Below are 14,634 nucleotides of genomic sequence, written 5' to 3'. Positions count from 1 at the left end.
GTTTTAGCATAAAACTCCTTGTGGTTTAAAACTAAAAGAGAAGTTTAAAAATGAGCATTTTGAGCAAACTCAATCCTCACTGGAAAAATTCGATGGCTCTCTATTGAATACTTGATGGGAAGAACTCAATACTCGATGGGATACTTGGTGCTGGATGGCTCGCTCAATGCATGCTTCTTACTCAATCATTTGTACTCAATGTGCGACCCTTCCTCACTTACACTTGATGCTCGACCCTTCCTCGATCACCTATATTTGACGCTCGACCCTTCCTCGATCACTTATACTGAGGCTCGACCCTTTCTCGACCACTTATACTCGACGCTCGGTAGCATTTACTCGATGCCTGCTGATAAGCGCCCGCGATGCTTGTTGGATGCAAAGCAAGAGGTCCTTCTAGGATCCTTACAAACACTCAAAAAGAAAGCTAACTTAGATCGAACTTAGAATCTATGATGGTCACTCTTAGATCCTAAGACAACTCACTCCAAAATTAGCTTGATCAAGACTAATCCAATGAATTTATTTAAATATCAAATCTAAAGCAAGATTTGAAAAAAAGACAGCACCAAAGGTTGAATAAGCAAAGCTTTTTACTATGATAATCTGAGTTTTGAAGAACATTACAAGCCATTTTATAGGCCAAATTATCGTGGATAGACCAAGAAACTCAAAAGTCATTCAAATACAATTAATTGCAAATTGTAGTAAATGACACCTAGAAACTTAAAACTTAATTGTATACTAAATTATAAGTCAAATGAAAAACTAGGAATGTAGAAAGTCTTCAAATTTCCTTAAATATCTCCTCTAGAAGGCGGCAAAGTAGATATGCACGTTTGACAAGGTTTGACATCACATTTCCTCATGTAATGCACACTTGACAACATTTTCTTCACAAAATCTGCACGCTTTTTTCGACTACATTGTCATTTTCCAAACTATAGGACTTTTCCTGTGCCATCTTTATGTCATTCTCTTCTTGAATCATTGAGCTAACATTATATAAAACTTTGGTCTCGAAATTATTTGTCGGTTCTTGTGAATTTTCTAGTTTTTGAAGATGTAGTGTGAATGCCTCTTGAATCTTCTTTGCCTTGCTTCTTGTAATTGGTCCTTTAGGTACATGAAATGGTTCAATGGTTAAATTCACATCACCTGCCTTATTCTCACTCAATGCTCAGTCACCCCTCATCATGACCAACACTTAGCCATAAATTCTCTTTGTAAAGCTAGAGTAATAAGTGTCCGAGAGCTAAGTTTTCATACTTAAACATTTTCCTTCGTCAAATTTATCCTTTACCTCAAAACGCAAAAATCCAATCTAACTTGAATATTTAATCCCATCACTTTGCTTAACTCAAACAATAAACATAATTAAAAAGGGAAAGTAAGGTGCGGGTTTTACAACCTATCACCCCTTAAAAGAAATTTTGTCCTTGAAATTTACCTGTATAAATCAGTGGATTCCCATGTCACTTCTTCAACTCCATGGTTGTTCCACAATATCTTCATTAAAGGTATAGTTTTGTTCCTGAGCACCTGTTCTTTCCTGTATAAGATCTGAATCGAATCTTCTTCATATGACAAATATTCCTTAAGCTGATCGGTTGTTTTACAAGTACATGCGTAGGATCAGGTACATACTTCCTCAACATCGATACATGGAACACGTTGTGAATACGTGTTAGTTCCAGAGGTAACTGTAACTTATACGTTGTCGGGCCAACTCGTTCTATAATCTCATAAGGTCCAATGTAGTGGGGACTCAGTTCCCTTTTCTTCCAAACTTGTGTACTCCTTTCCATGGGGATAATCGAAGGAATACTTGGTCTCCAGCCTCAATTTCTAATCTCTCCTCTGCTTATCAGGATAAGTCTTTTGCCTGTCTAGAGCTGTCTTCAAGTTTTCCCTGATAAGCTTCACAGTATCTGTTGTTTGTTGCACTAATTTTGGACCCAAAAGTTTTCGTTCCCCAACTTCATTCCAACATACTAGGGTCCTGCATGGTCTGCCATACAATGCTTCGTACGGGGCCATGCCTATGCTCGAGTAATAATTGTTGCTTGTTATACGCAAACTCGACCAATGGTGGTTGTGCATCCCAACTTCCTTTAAACTGCAGAACACATGTTCTCAACATGTCTTCCAGTGTCTATATTGTCTGTTCTGACTGACCATCCATCTGTAGACGACAAGCCGAGCAAAAATGTAGCTTGGTATCCAAAGCCTTCTGCAAACTGGGCCAAAACTTCGAGGTAAACCTCGGATCCTAATTTGATACTATCAATACTGGAGCTCCGAATTGGCTGACTATCTTGTCCACATACATCTTAGCCAACTGGTCTAAGGTAAAGGTAACTCTTACTGATATAAACTTGGCCGTCTTAGTTAGCCTGTCAATTATTACCCAGATTCCATCATGCCCCAAAGGCGTACTAGGCAATCCAAACAAGAAATTCATCATTACATGATCCCACTTCCACTCGGGTATTGGGAGCGGGTTGAGTAATCTTGTGGGTCTCTGTCTCTCGGGTTTAACCTGTTGACAAATTAGACATCAGTCTACATATTAGGCCATTTCTTTCTTCATTCCATGCCACCAATAAGATCTCCTCAAGGTCCTATACAATTTGGTGCTTCCCGGATGCATGGTATAAGCTGAACTGTGTGCCTCCTCTAGTATCGCCTACTTAAGCTGTAACACATTCGGCATACACAATCTACCTTTCTTCGATAAGGCACCATCTGCTCTTACTTGGACATCGGTTCTAAGTCCCTTACTTTCCTCCTTTGCCATCTTCTAGAGGTTAAGATCCTTCAACTGTTCACATACAATTTCATCCATTAGGGTGGGTTGTACCTAGAATAAGGCTAACAATCCACCTGTTTGTTCTACTACTAAAGTCGCTCTGGAATTCCTGAATTCTTGGATCAACATCCCCCTTATTGAACAAACAGTAGCTTTAGACCTAGTCGACTTCCTGCTTAAGGCATCCGCCACTATATTGGCCTTACTAGGGTGATACTCAATCGAACAGTCATAGTCTTTGATCAGTTTGATCCATCTTCTTTGCCACAAGTTTGGCTCTTTCTACTAAAAAATGTACTTCAAACTCTTATTATCAGTGAAAATATGGCAATGCTCCCTGAACAAATAATGTCTCCAGATCTTTAAGGCTAAGACAATTTCTGCTAACTCCAACTCATGAGTGGGATAGGTACCTTCATGCTTCTTTAGCTATTGAGAAGCATAGGCTACCACCTTTCCTTTTTGCATCAACAAACAACCTAGTCCCTGCGAGGACACATCACAGTAAATTACAAATTCCGTGCCTGGAGTGGGTAACGTAAGTATGGGCGTTGTAACTAGCCCTTACTTCAAATCCTGGAAATTCCATTCACGATCCAAAGTCCAATCAAACTTGACATCCTTCCCGGTCAGATTCGTTAGTGGGAGGGCTATCTTCGGGAAACCCTCCACAAAGCGCCTATAGTAACCTGCCAGGCTCAAGAAGCTACGTAACTCAAACACATTTGTTGGTCATTCTCATTTTGCTACTACTTCCATCTTTTGAGGGTCTACACTAACTTCAGCTGCAGAAACTACATGCCCTAAAACTGGTACCTGATCTAGCCAGAAGTCACATTTGTTGAACTTGGCGTACAACTGCTTTTCTCGCAATGTCCATAATACTATTCTCAGATGGTTAGCATGCTCCTCCTTGTTACCTGAATATACCAGAATATCATCAATAAAGACTATGACAAACTGGTCGAGATAAGCGTGGAATATCTTATTCATCAAATCCATAAACACAGCCGGAGCATTTGTTAAGCCAAAAGGCATCACCAAAAACTCAAAGTGTTCATATCGGGTTCTGAATGCAGTCTTAGGGGCATCCGTCTCTTTCACCTTCAGCTGATGGTACCCCGATCTTAGATCTACCTTCGAAAATACCGCAACTCCCTTAAACTGATCGAAAAGATCATCAATATGTGGTAACAAATATTTGTTCCTGATGATGAGTCTAAAAGAATTACAAGAGGAATTGGATGATGAGTCTAATGAGTCTTATGAATCTGATGATCTGACTAAAGAGGATGATAGGGATGTTCGAATGGAGGGTGAATGTGCTAACCGTCAATAGGAAGATACCAACCTGTACGTGGGAAATACTCATGCGGAACTTCCAACTTCATGTCCTAAAGTGGAAATGATTGTGTCAGGTTAGATGTTAGAGAGCGAGGACATTGATATTAAGGTAGGGCAGATATATCTCTCAAAGGAAGAACTTTCATTCACATTGTCCCTCTTCACCATACGTCGAAATCTTGAACATAGAGTTAACAAATCCATGAAATCACTACTGGTTGTTAAGTGTAGACATGATGCCTGTCATTGGAGGATTCGGGCTCGAAAGCTTAAGGATTTAGAGTTGTTCAAAATAACAAGGTATCAAGATGTTACATGCTCACAGCAATTAATGGATCACGATCACCATCAAGTTAGAAGCAAGTTAGTTGGTCATCTAATTATGTCCATGTTCACGAACGTTAGTAGGACATATAGTCCAAAGGACATCATACAGGATATGCGAAAGGGATATGGTGTCCATATTAGTTAAAAAGCTTGGTGGTCTAGTAGGCCGGAGGAGTCTTTTGGCCAGTTACATGCTTATGGAGAAGCTTTAAAGATAACAAACCCCGACACTGTTTACAAATTAAAGCTTCAGAATGATAGGTACTTTAAGTACGTCTTCATGGCTTTGGGTTCGTTAGTACATGACTTCTTGAACTACATAAGGCATGTTCTGGCTGTTGACGGGACACACTTACGGGGTAAGTTTAAGAGTGTCATGTTAAACGCGAATTCGGTGGATGGGAACAGTCAAATATATCCAGTTGCATTTGCCATTGTGGATGGTGAAGTGGAAGAAGCATGGAAATGGTTTTTTTAGCAGGTTAAGGAGGAAGTTGAGGCTATATCTGAACTTGTCATTATTCATCAAGCAAGCATTGGCAAGGAAATCAGTAAGGTATTTTCTTCTGTCTTCCATTGTTTCTACACTCATCATATAAGTTTAAACCCACTCGAGGATTTCAGGAAAAAAAACTTCCCTCCTTGATTTTTTTTCCTAGCTGCAATATCACCCCGTGAAACTACTTTTAAAGTACATTGGACCAAAATTATCCCAATAGAGGAGTGGCTCAATACTTGGAGTAAATTAGATTTGAAAAGTGGGCTAGGGCATTTCACCCTCATCATCACCCAGTTCTGCTTATGGGGGTCATAGTGTCCATGATCACCTTCACTATGGATGTCATGATTACCCTCGTCGTCACCCTCGTCAACATGATCATTGGCAGCATCACTATGATCATGGCCAGCATCACCATGATCGTGGCCAACATCACCCTCAGCATGACAATTGTCACCTTCATAAACAAGAAACGGTGGGAGAACACGTACTTCAAGGGCACGAATTATACGGTGCATGTGAGCTACCTCATCCCCGGTAGTTACCAGTCATACCCTTATAATGGGGTTTCTTTGCATGTGACAACCTAGGGTCATAAGCAACATAAACTTACGACAATAAAGCAAAAGAATTTTACATCCATTACCCCTCGTCGATTGAAAATATCTTTGTGTAGTAAGAAGTATGTTGGTTGATAGCTTGTACAAATACAAGCTATTGCAGTCTTTTACTTAGAATTATGAGGGTTGATGAGCAGAACTATTGGATCGCCACCATCACGCAGCAGAAGAAATCAGGATCCATAAGAATTCTAATTCATTAATTTTGGTTGAAAAGAAACATGCTAAAACAGAGTAATATGGGTTTTAAAACAAAGTATTATGGGTTTCATGAACATACCTTGGCCGAACAAACGAAATCTCCATTTTCAGCTGCAAAAGCCTTCGAATTCTTGTGTAGACCACCACAAGATCTTCCCTACTATCCTCTTGGTACTCTAGATTGAGTTAAGGGACTCAAAATAAGCTGGAATCAAAGGGAATATGGAGAAAGCTCACTGAACAGAACCCATTGAAGAACACCTTCTTCATCCGAATTTTTCAGCAAAAATTTAGTCTGTTCCACATCCTTTTCATCACTCCAATCTCTTCAATATGTTGCAAACTATCATGAAAAGAGATGTGCTATATGGGATGCAGCTCATGCTTGGAGTAAACCAAAGGAGAAGGTGGGTTCCTTGTAAGCTACTTGAAGATGAAAATTGAAAAACCCATTTTCAAGTTTTGTGTAATTTTTAATTTTCAAAATTCATTTTGATTTTAAAATCATATTTTATTTCTAAAATCAAAATTTATTAATTTTACAAATTAATTTTTTAATAAAATTAATAAATAATTATTTAAACAATTTAAATAATTCTAATTGATTCTAATTAATTTAATATCCAATATTAAATTAATTTTTACACAAATTCATCTTCATATATTTAAATCATATTTAAATATATTTTCTCTAATTCCGTTTGATTCAAATTAAAACGTTTCAAATTAACTTATCACGCTACTCTAGAACTAATCCATTTTCGAGCTAGTAGGGGGACCTCATAGACCTACAGATCATGGGCTCCAACGATCCGAGATTAATCGGCTAAACTCATTAGACCAATCTAACCTCCATTCGTTAACTAATGGGTCACTCCACTAAAGCCCATAGTTGAACTCCCCTCATTGTAGATATATTATATCCACTCGATATAACCATGATTAGTAGGTTAACCTTTCACAAGTTGTTCCTAATAACGGTTGGGTCAAATCTCTATTTTACCCCCTAAATTACCTCTTGTTCCTTAAGTCCCCACTGATCCCCTAATGAACAATTATTTTGTGATCCAATCACAAAACCGAGTCTCTCTCATGCCAAATGAGAGGGCGGGATCCCTTGTTCAAGCCCCAGAATCAACACTTAAGGGAACAACCTCTCTATTATCCCTAAAGTGAGTAGGAGTGAATTCCCTCTTGCACCCTATGTCCCCAGCTATCTATCCAGTCTTACCCCTGAAATGGCAGTCTTATTGAGTCGGCGTTGTTGAGCCAACCCTCACCTATACAAATCTAAGGGCAATCCCAGATAAACAGGAGTTCATAGTTAGCTCAGGATTAAGGTTAAGTTACCTAGGTCATCGCTTTGAAATATTCAGTCTTAAACAGTAAACAACGTTATAAAGTAAGAGTGACTCATTTCATAGTTCGATCTTGTACAAACTCTTTTGCACAAGGACACCCCCACTCGTCATGTCCAATATGAACAAATTAGGATCACTTCGTTTGTAGCACTTTACAACTCCTTGTAACAACTACAGAGCAGGCCGCATCTAATAGTGTTACCAGAATAAGATACCCACCCTTATCCATGTACTATAGATTATTTTGACTATTTACTCGAAACTGATCCACCTTTATATCTCCACATAAAGTTCAAGTACTCATCCAATAGTCAAGGGACTTTTAGGTTTATTGGATTTCTTCAAGCAATAGATCTATGCAATAACACCTTTATTGAATTTTCAGAATTAGCTCCATTGTTTACATACCACGAGTTTTAGGACATAAAACCAAAAAAACTCCCACTTGGACCAAAACTCCAGTGGTAACTTATACATCCGATATATAAGACTGAGTTTCTGAGTTTTATAGAGAAATACAATAAACTAGGGTAACCCATACCCATTTTTTTTACCATTCGGTATCTCTATACTCGATATTTCTCCCACTTGCCCTAGGTTATCTGGTATTCCTAGTCCTACTAGGTAATTTTCAAACACTTTAGCCAAGAGAATTATTGTAAACATTTTAGTATACAATAGGCTTTTTTATGCCTAATATTAGGAGAACGCAATATGCGTCATGCATGTCTTAAGTTTTGTGTTGGTTCTCATACGTCGGTGGTCATGCATTGGGATAGAATGTATGCGTTGATCTTATATGCAATGACCATGTGTTCCTGTCACAAGTTTTCTTGCGCTCTCGCCAAGTATAACGGGGACGCAAGTTTCTCGGGTGATTTGAGGTTGAACTCAGGGACTTGTAGCTAAAAGGAATGCGGTAATGTGTTTGTGGCAGATAAATAAAAGAATAATGGGGGTTATAGCTATGAACTACTCCTACTCCTAACTAACAGATTAAGCGGTGAGAATATGGCTGAAAGATAGAGACACGGCAACTGTTGACGCGTAGTAAAATGCATGGAAAAATAGATAAAATGGTGAAGATGTCTTCATCGCAACCCTAAGCTTGACCGCAAAGGTAACCCCAGCCAACGCAAACCTATGCGATCATGCTATACACGGCCAACGCAAACGAACGTGATGTGTAATAGCAAATGAAACTTATTCCTAAGTCTCCATTCTTTCTTATGCGATCTTATCTAGCTCTCTCAAGCCTCAATTCTAACCTAGCTCTCTCAAGTCTTAGGTTCTTTCTTTAGACTCTCTCTCGAGTAGCTCTAAAAGGGTCAGGGATGCATACATAAGACAAGGTAATTGCATAAGCCTGGCTGACGTAAGATTATTCCTATTCCTAGTGAACACTTGCTTACATTGCTTAATGCAACCAACCACTTACCCTCCCGAGCAGTTAGTTGCTGCTGATTTTACTCATAAACATTGCGTCTGGTTATAGACAAGCGTTGCTACAGCTTCACACTAAGCAAATAAGGTTTTCTCACAACACTCGCGCAACGCACGCCTCCCGGTGGTTTGCTACATGCTTCATATCCCTAATCTACATGATTAAGTATGTGATACTCTAACAAACTCACTAAGTGATGCAATGAAAGTTGAGGATGCTAAGTAAATGAAGATGGAGATGGAGTCGAAGGAAAATATAGAAATGTTTTTCTCACAAAATGTATTAATTCCTTAAGACAAAATGTAATACAATACAAAGAAAGAAGAGAAATGGAAGGACCAGTTGGAAGCAATGTCTTGCTTCCAGCAGATGCATGTCAAGGCTGCCGGTGGTGCCATGGATGGGCGGTCGAGCAGACTCTCTCGATCTTTAACTCCGACAAAGGCTCCGGTTGTCACTCGGAATGGATGAAGAAGATGAAGAACTCTCAAGCTATCTTTTCACGCTTTGGTCTGGATCACAAGGATCCGCCCTAAGGCAAGGAGCCTCAAGCGAAAAACCTTGGATGATCTGAAATTATGCTCAACGGCCTCTATTTATAGAGCTTGATCGCCGATAGCATTAATGGACATGCTCTTTCTGACATTCGCGACACGATGGTCCTTTTCTGAATCTCTACTGCTAACGGCATGGTAGGTGAAATGTCAACAACATATTTTGATTTTCCTGAGGTATGTTTTCATGCTTGCATTCCACCAACCTTGCGTTCATCCCTCTATTATGGTTATCATTATGTAGTCGACAGGCCTTCAAACAGCATGTGTTGGGTCCGTCTCGGTAGGCTCAGCCAGAGCCTGCATTCGCTCGACGGCCGCAATTTCTCTGTGATGACTACATTCGCTTGACGGTCGCAACTTCTATGCGATGGACGCATGCAGTTGATGGCTGCAACATCCATGCGTCGAACGTATGCGTTCGCCTTTGTGATGGAGAGATTCCCCGCATGTGGTCGTCTTTGTGATAGCCCATCTTCCGCGTATGCGTCCACTTCCTGCATTAGCTTCAAAGATAGACAATTGAATGCATAATAACACATAATAGTGGGTTAGCCGTGATTCTTAATGCCGATTGATGTAAACTCATTTTCTCATGAATTCCTAACATCTTCGCCGCATATTTTACTTAACAACCCTCATAATTCTAAATAAAAGTCCTATAATGACGTGCATTTCTGCCCGTCATCACACCCCCAAACTTAGAATCATGCTTGTCCTCAAGTATATGTTATACTCAAGAAATTCTCAACTCACCCTCTGGCTTTCCTTTGCGATGACCAGCCTCTCAAAATATAATTTACTCATACCTCTAACCATAGTCGCAACTCTTGCCTCCACTTTGTCTGCTTCTCTAAATAGATCTTTTCTAAGCTTAAATCCGGTAAGCCTCTGCTCAAAAACTTTTTACTCATTCCCTACAACTTTGCGTTTAGCTTTTAAGAATGTGTTCGTTCAAAAAAATTCAAAGCCCTCATACTTAACAGCCCTCATAATTCTAAATAGTTGTTGTAATATAGTGGTAAGTATTCTCGCCTATCACGCGGGAGACCCGGGTTCGATCCCCGGCAACGGCGCCAAAAACTTGATGCGTAAAATTAATGCGAACGCAATTATGCGATGCATATCTAAGGTTATACGTTGGTTCTCATACGTCGGTGGTCATGCGTTGGAATGAAATGTATGTGTTGATCTCATATGCAATGACCATACATTCCTGTCACAAGTTTTCTTGCGCTCTCGCCAAGTATAACAAGAATGCAAGTTTCTCGGGTGATCCAAGGTCGAACTCAGAGACTTGTAGCTAAGGGTATGCGGTGATGTGTTTCCGGCGGATAAGTAAAAGAATGATGGGGGTTATAAGCTATGAACTACTCCTACTCCTAACTAACAGATTAAGTGATGGGAATATGAATGAGAGGTAGAGACACGGAAACGGTTGACGCGTAGTAAAATGCATGGAGAAATAGATGAAAAGGCAAGGATGTCTTCACTGCAACACTAAGCTTAACCGCAAGGGCAACCCCAACCAACGCAAACTATGCGATTATGCTACACACACTTTTGTCTAATTCTAGGACGATGTATATGCAATAGTGTCGAGAAGTCTATTTCTAAGCCTCCATAATCCGCTCACGTGCTCTCACACATAAGCGAGATGACCACATACCACCATAACCTACTCAAAAGGTGCATGCGCTGTGTAGTAGCATCTTGCTTATGCGATTCAATGCGCTCTTCCGAGACTTAGATTTGGTTTTGAGACTACTCTCCCAAGTATTTCTAAATGATGAATAATGTGCTCATAAGACAAGGTAATCGCATAAACCTAGTTGACGTAAGATTATTCCTATTCCTAGTGAACACTTTCTTACATTGCTTAATGCGACCAACCACTTACCCTCCCGGGTAGTTAGTTGCTGGTGATGTTAATCATAGAAAAGCATTGCGTCCGCCTATAGACAAGCGTTGCTACAGCTTCACACTAAGCAAATAAGGTTTTCTCACAAGACTCATGCTACGCACACCTTTCGGTGGTTTGCTACATGCTTCATATCCCTAATCCACATGATTAAGTATGCGATACTCTAGCAATCTTACTCAGTGATGCAATGAAAGTAAAGTATACTAAGTAAATGAAGATGGAGATGGAATCGAAGGAAAATATAGAAATGTATTTTTTACAAAATGTATTAATTCCTTAAGCCAAAATGTAATACAATACGAGGAAAGAAGAGAAATGGAAGGACCAGCTAGAAGCAATGTCTTGCTTCCAGCAGATGTGTGTCAAGGCTGCCGGTGGTGCCATGGATGGGCGGTGGAGCAGACTCTCTCGAGCTCTAACTCCGGCGAAGGCTCCGGTCGTCACTTGGAATGGATGAAAAAGATGAAGAACTATCAAGCTATCTTCTCACGCTTTGGTCTGGATCACAAGGATCCGCCCTAAAGTAGGGAGCCTCAGGCAAAAAACCTTGGATGATCTGAAATTCTGCTCAACGGCCTCTATTTATAGAGCTTGATCACCAATAGCATTAATGGACCTGCTCTGATTCTGACATTCGCGGCGTGATGGTCTGAATCTCTACTGCTAAAGGCGTGGTAGGTGAAATGTCAACATCATCTTTTGATTTTCCTGAGGTATGTGTTCATGCTTGCAATCCACCAACCTTGCGTTCATCCCTCTATTATGGTTATCATTATGTAGCCGCAATCTCCTTGCGATGACCGTATTCGCTCGACGACCACAACTTCTCTGTGATGACCGCATTCATTTGACGATCGCAACTTCTATGCGATGGACGTATGCGATTGATGGTTGCAACATCCATGCGCTGAACATATGCATTCGCCTCTGCGATGGAGAGATTCCCCGCATGCTGTCGTCTTTACGATAGCCTAGCTTCCGCATATGCGTCCGCTTCCTGCGTTAGCTACAAAGATAGACAATTGAACGCATAATAACGCATAATAGTGGGTTAGCCGAGATGGCAAGCCTCTGCTCAAAAACGTTTTACTCATTCCCCACAACTTTGCGTTTAGCTTTTAAGAATGTGTTCGTTCAAAACAATTCAAAGCCCTCATACTTAACAGCCCTCATAATTCTAAATAGTTGTTGTAGTATCGTTTAAAACCTCAAGAGAACCGGCCGAACCGGCTTCTCTTGCTCTCGCTCAAAATCTCTCCAAGTCTGATCGTTTAGTAATGACAACCATTGTCATACAATTGGTTTGATCCTTTAGTGTTTGCTTAATTGTTTAGCAACCAACGCCTATCGTTTAACTCAACTACACAATCATATAGTGTTCACCTTCTATCGTATAGTGTCATCGTCTAGCGCCAAAGGATGCTACACGATCGCTTAGTGTAAAACACTATCGCATAGCTCCATCATTTAGCACCGCGTCTTGATCGTTTAGCGCGCACCCGAGGTAAGCGATCGCCCAGTGCTATCGCATAGAAATCGACGAATCGCTCAGCTGTCGCCTATAGGTAAACGATCGTGTAAGCGATCGCTCAGCGCCATCGCATAGCTCTTCGCTGCATTGCTTAGCTCCCGATCAAAAGTAAACGATCGTGTAGCGATCGCTCAGTGCCATCGCATAGCTCTTCGCCGCATCGCTTAGCTCCCGATCAAAGGTAAACGATCATGTAAGCGATCACTCAGCGCCATCGTATAGCTCTTCGCCTCATTGCTTAGCTCCCACCTGAAGCTACATGATTGTGTAGTGCCATCACATAGCAAAACAACACATCGTTTAGCTCCTAAGGTAAACAATCGTCTAGCGCACAAAACCTAAACAATTAATGCCCAAAGCTACACGATCGTTTAGCTTTTCCTTCATATCGTCTAACGTATGAAGCTAAACGATCATTTAGCTACTAAAGCTCAACAACGATATGAACAAAGGTTGATCGTCTGGAATCTGCAACTCGACCCCTTCGCTTGTTTCTTCGAATTACAGCTTAATTTCAACTCTAATGACTAGACTCTTGGGAAGACATTAAGGCTCACCAAGCAAGAGGAAATTACAAATTTAAATGGGAAATCAAGGAGAAATTAAAGGCCAAAACTCAGAAAACCATACCATCGTGTCGCATAGAATTTATCTACACGATCGCTTAGCTCCGCGACCAAACGATCGCTCAACACTATCGTTTAGCAAAATCAATGTATCGTCTAGTTCCCACGACTAAAACTAAATGATCTCGTAACGCATCGCTTAGCTCCCACAGGTACATGATCGTTTAGCATTTAACTTCACAATGACCAGCGCATATTACTAAACGATGACTTGAATGCACTAGGCGATGGTGTTATGCGATCACTTAGTACTATGCGATGGAGCTAAATGATTGCACTGCGATGGAACTAAACGATCGTCTAGTCCTATGCGATAGAGCTAAACGATCGTCTAGCTTCCAACAAACACTATGCGATCGTTTACTTCCTCTCAACCCAAGGCGACGACGCTAGACGATTAACTTTAGGCGTTACACGATCGACCTTAGCAGCATATTGAGGTTGGACCGAGAGCAACCGGATCGACCAGTTTACTCAAGGTTCAACCTGGTTCATCCTCAAATGGTTGTGGTTGGTCCGGTTCAGGCTTTGTTGGTCCGGTTCAGACTCGTCCAGCCCCGTTCAAGTTGTTTTGGGTTCGGTTTGGAGTGGTTCGAGCGATTCAAAGACGGTTGTGAAGCTGTTTGTAATAGTTAGCTATCTGTTTGCTTGTTTATGCCAAAATGAAAACCATAACATTTAGTATTTAATTGTTTATGCATGAGAAGTATGTGATAATTAAATAAATTCATGTATATGCATACAGTATGTCATGTAGATTTAAAACCCCACCGTCGGAAGCATATTACATGCATTAAAAGTATGTTATAAAATGTTATAATATATAGTATGCATGTTAGGGTTATGTTTAATATAATAGTTATATTAGATACCTTTGTTGTTTGTCGTGGATGTTAAGCATGTCAAAATTTTGTAAGCTGCTATAAAATTGGGTTAGACTTTTAAAATCCATAACAAAGAACAGTTGCATGCTCACTTAGGTTAACCACTTGTTTTAATAGTTAAAATAGGTCGTTAAACTTGTAAAACTATGCTTACAAACTCAACCGGTATATAATCCTGTCAAAGGCTGGGGGTATTTAAGTTGACGGACTACAGAACACCTCCTATCTGGGGATTATAAACGAATAATTGAGCGTTGGTAATCGATTTTATGAGCATTCGTGAGCGATGTGAGGTAATAAAATGGTTTATCACCTAGACATTGTAGGTTAAATCCAATTATAAGAGTTATATTTGGATAAACTACTTAGACTTAGGTTGTATGAAATTAGTCGTCTTGCCTAAGTAAAATACCCAAACATTTAGAACACTTCAGTGGGAGAATAAAAGTTATTAGCTCTCACGTCCTCAAGAGTTCACACCGTGAGATCCATGCTCGTCTTCTTGTC

The 14,634-nt window shown here is 40.2% G+C and overlaps 1 non-coding gene across 1 annotated transcript; it reads left to right on the top strand.

Moving 5' to 3' along the window:
* Nucleotides 1–10,166: 10,166 nt before the first annotated feature.
* On the top strand, nt 10,167–10,238 carry TRNAD-AUC (transfer RNA aspartic acid (anticodon AUC)). The gene has a single exon. It is a non-coding gene; the product is annotated as a tRNA-Asp (tRNA).
* Nucleotides 10,239–14,634: the final 4,396 nt, after the last annotated feature.

The sequence above is a fragment of the Benincasa hispida genome, chromosome 9 (genome assembly GCF_027475165.1).
Source record: "Benincasa hispida cultivar pf3 chromosome 9, pf3_genome.v1.1, whole genome shotgun sequence".
NCBI classification, from domain to species: Eukaryota; Viridiplantae; Streptophyta; class Magnoliopsida; order Cucurbitales; family Cucurbitaceae; genus Benincasa; species Benincasa hispida.
The sequence above is the reverse complement of the archived record's forward strand: the minus strand, read 5'-3'. Positions and strand labels throughout refer to the sequence as shown.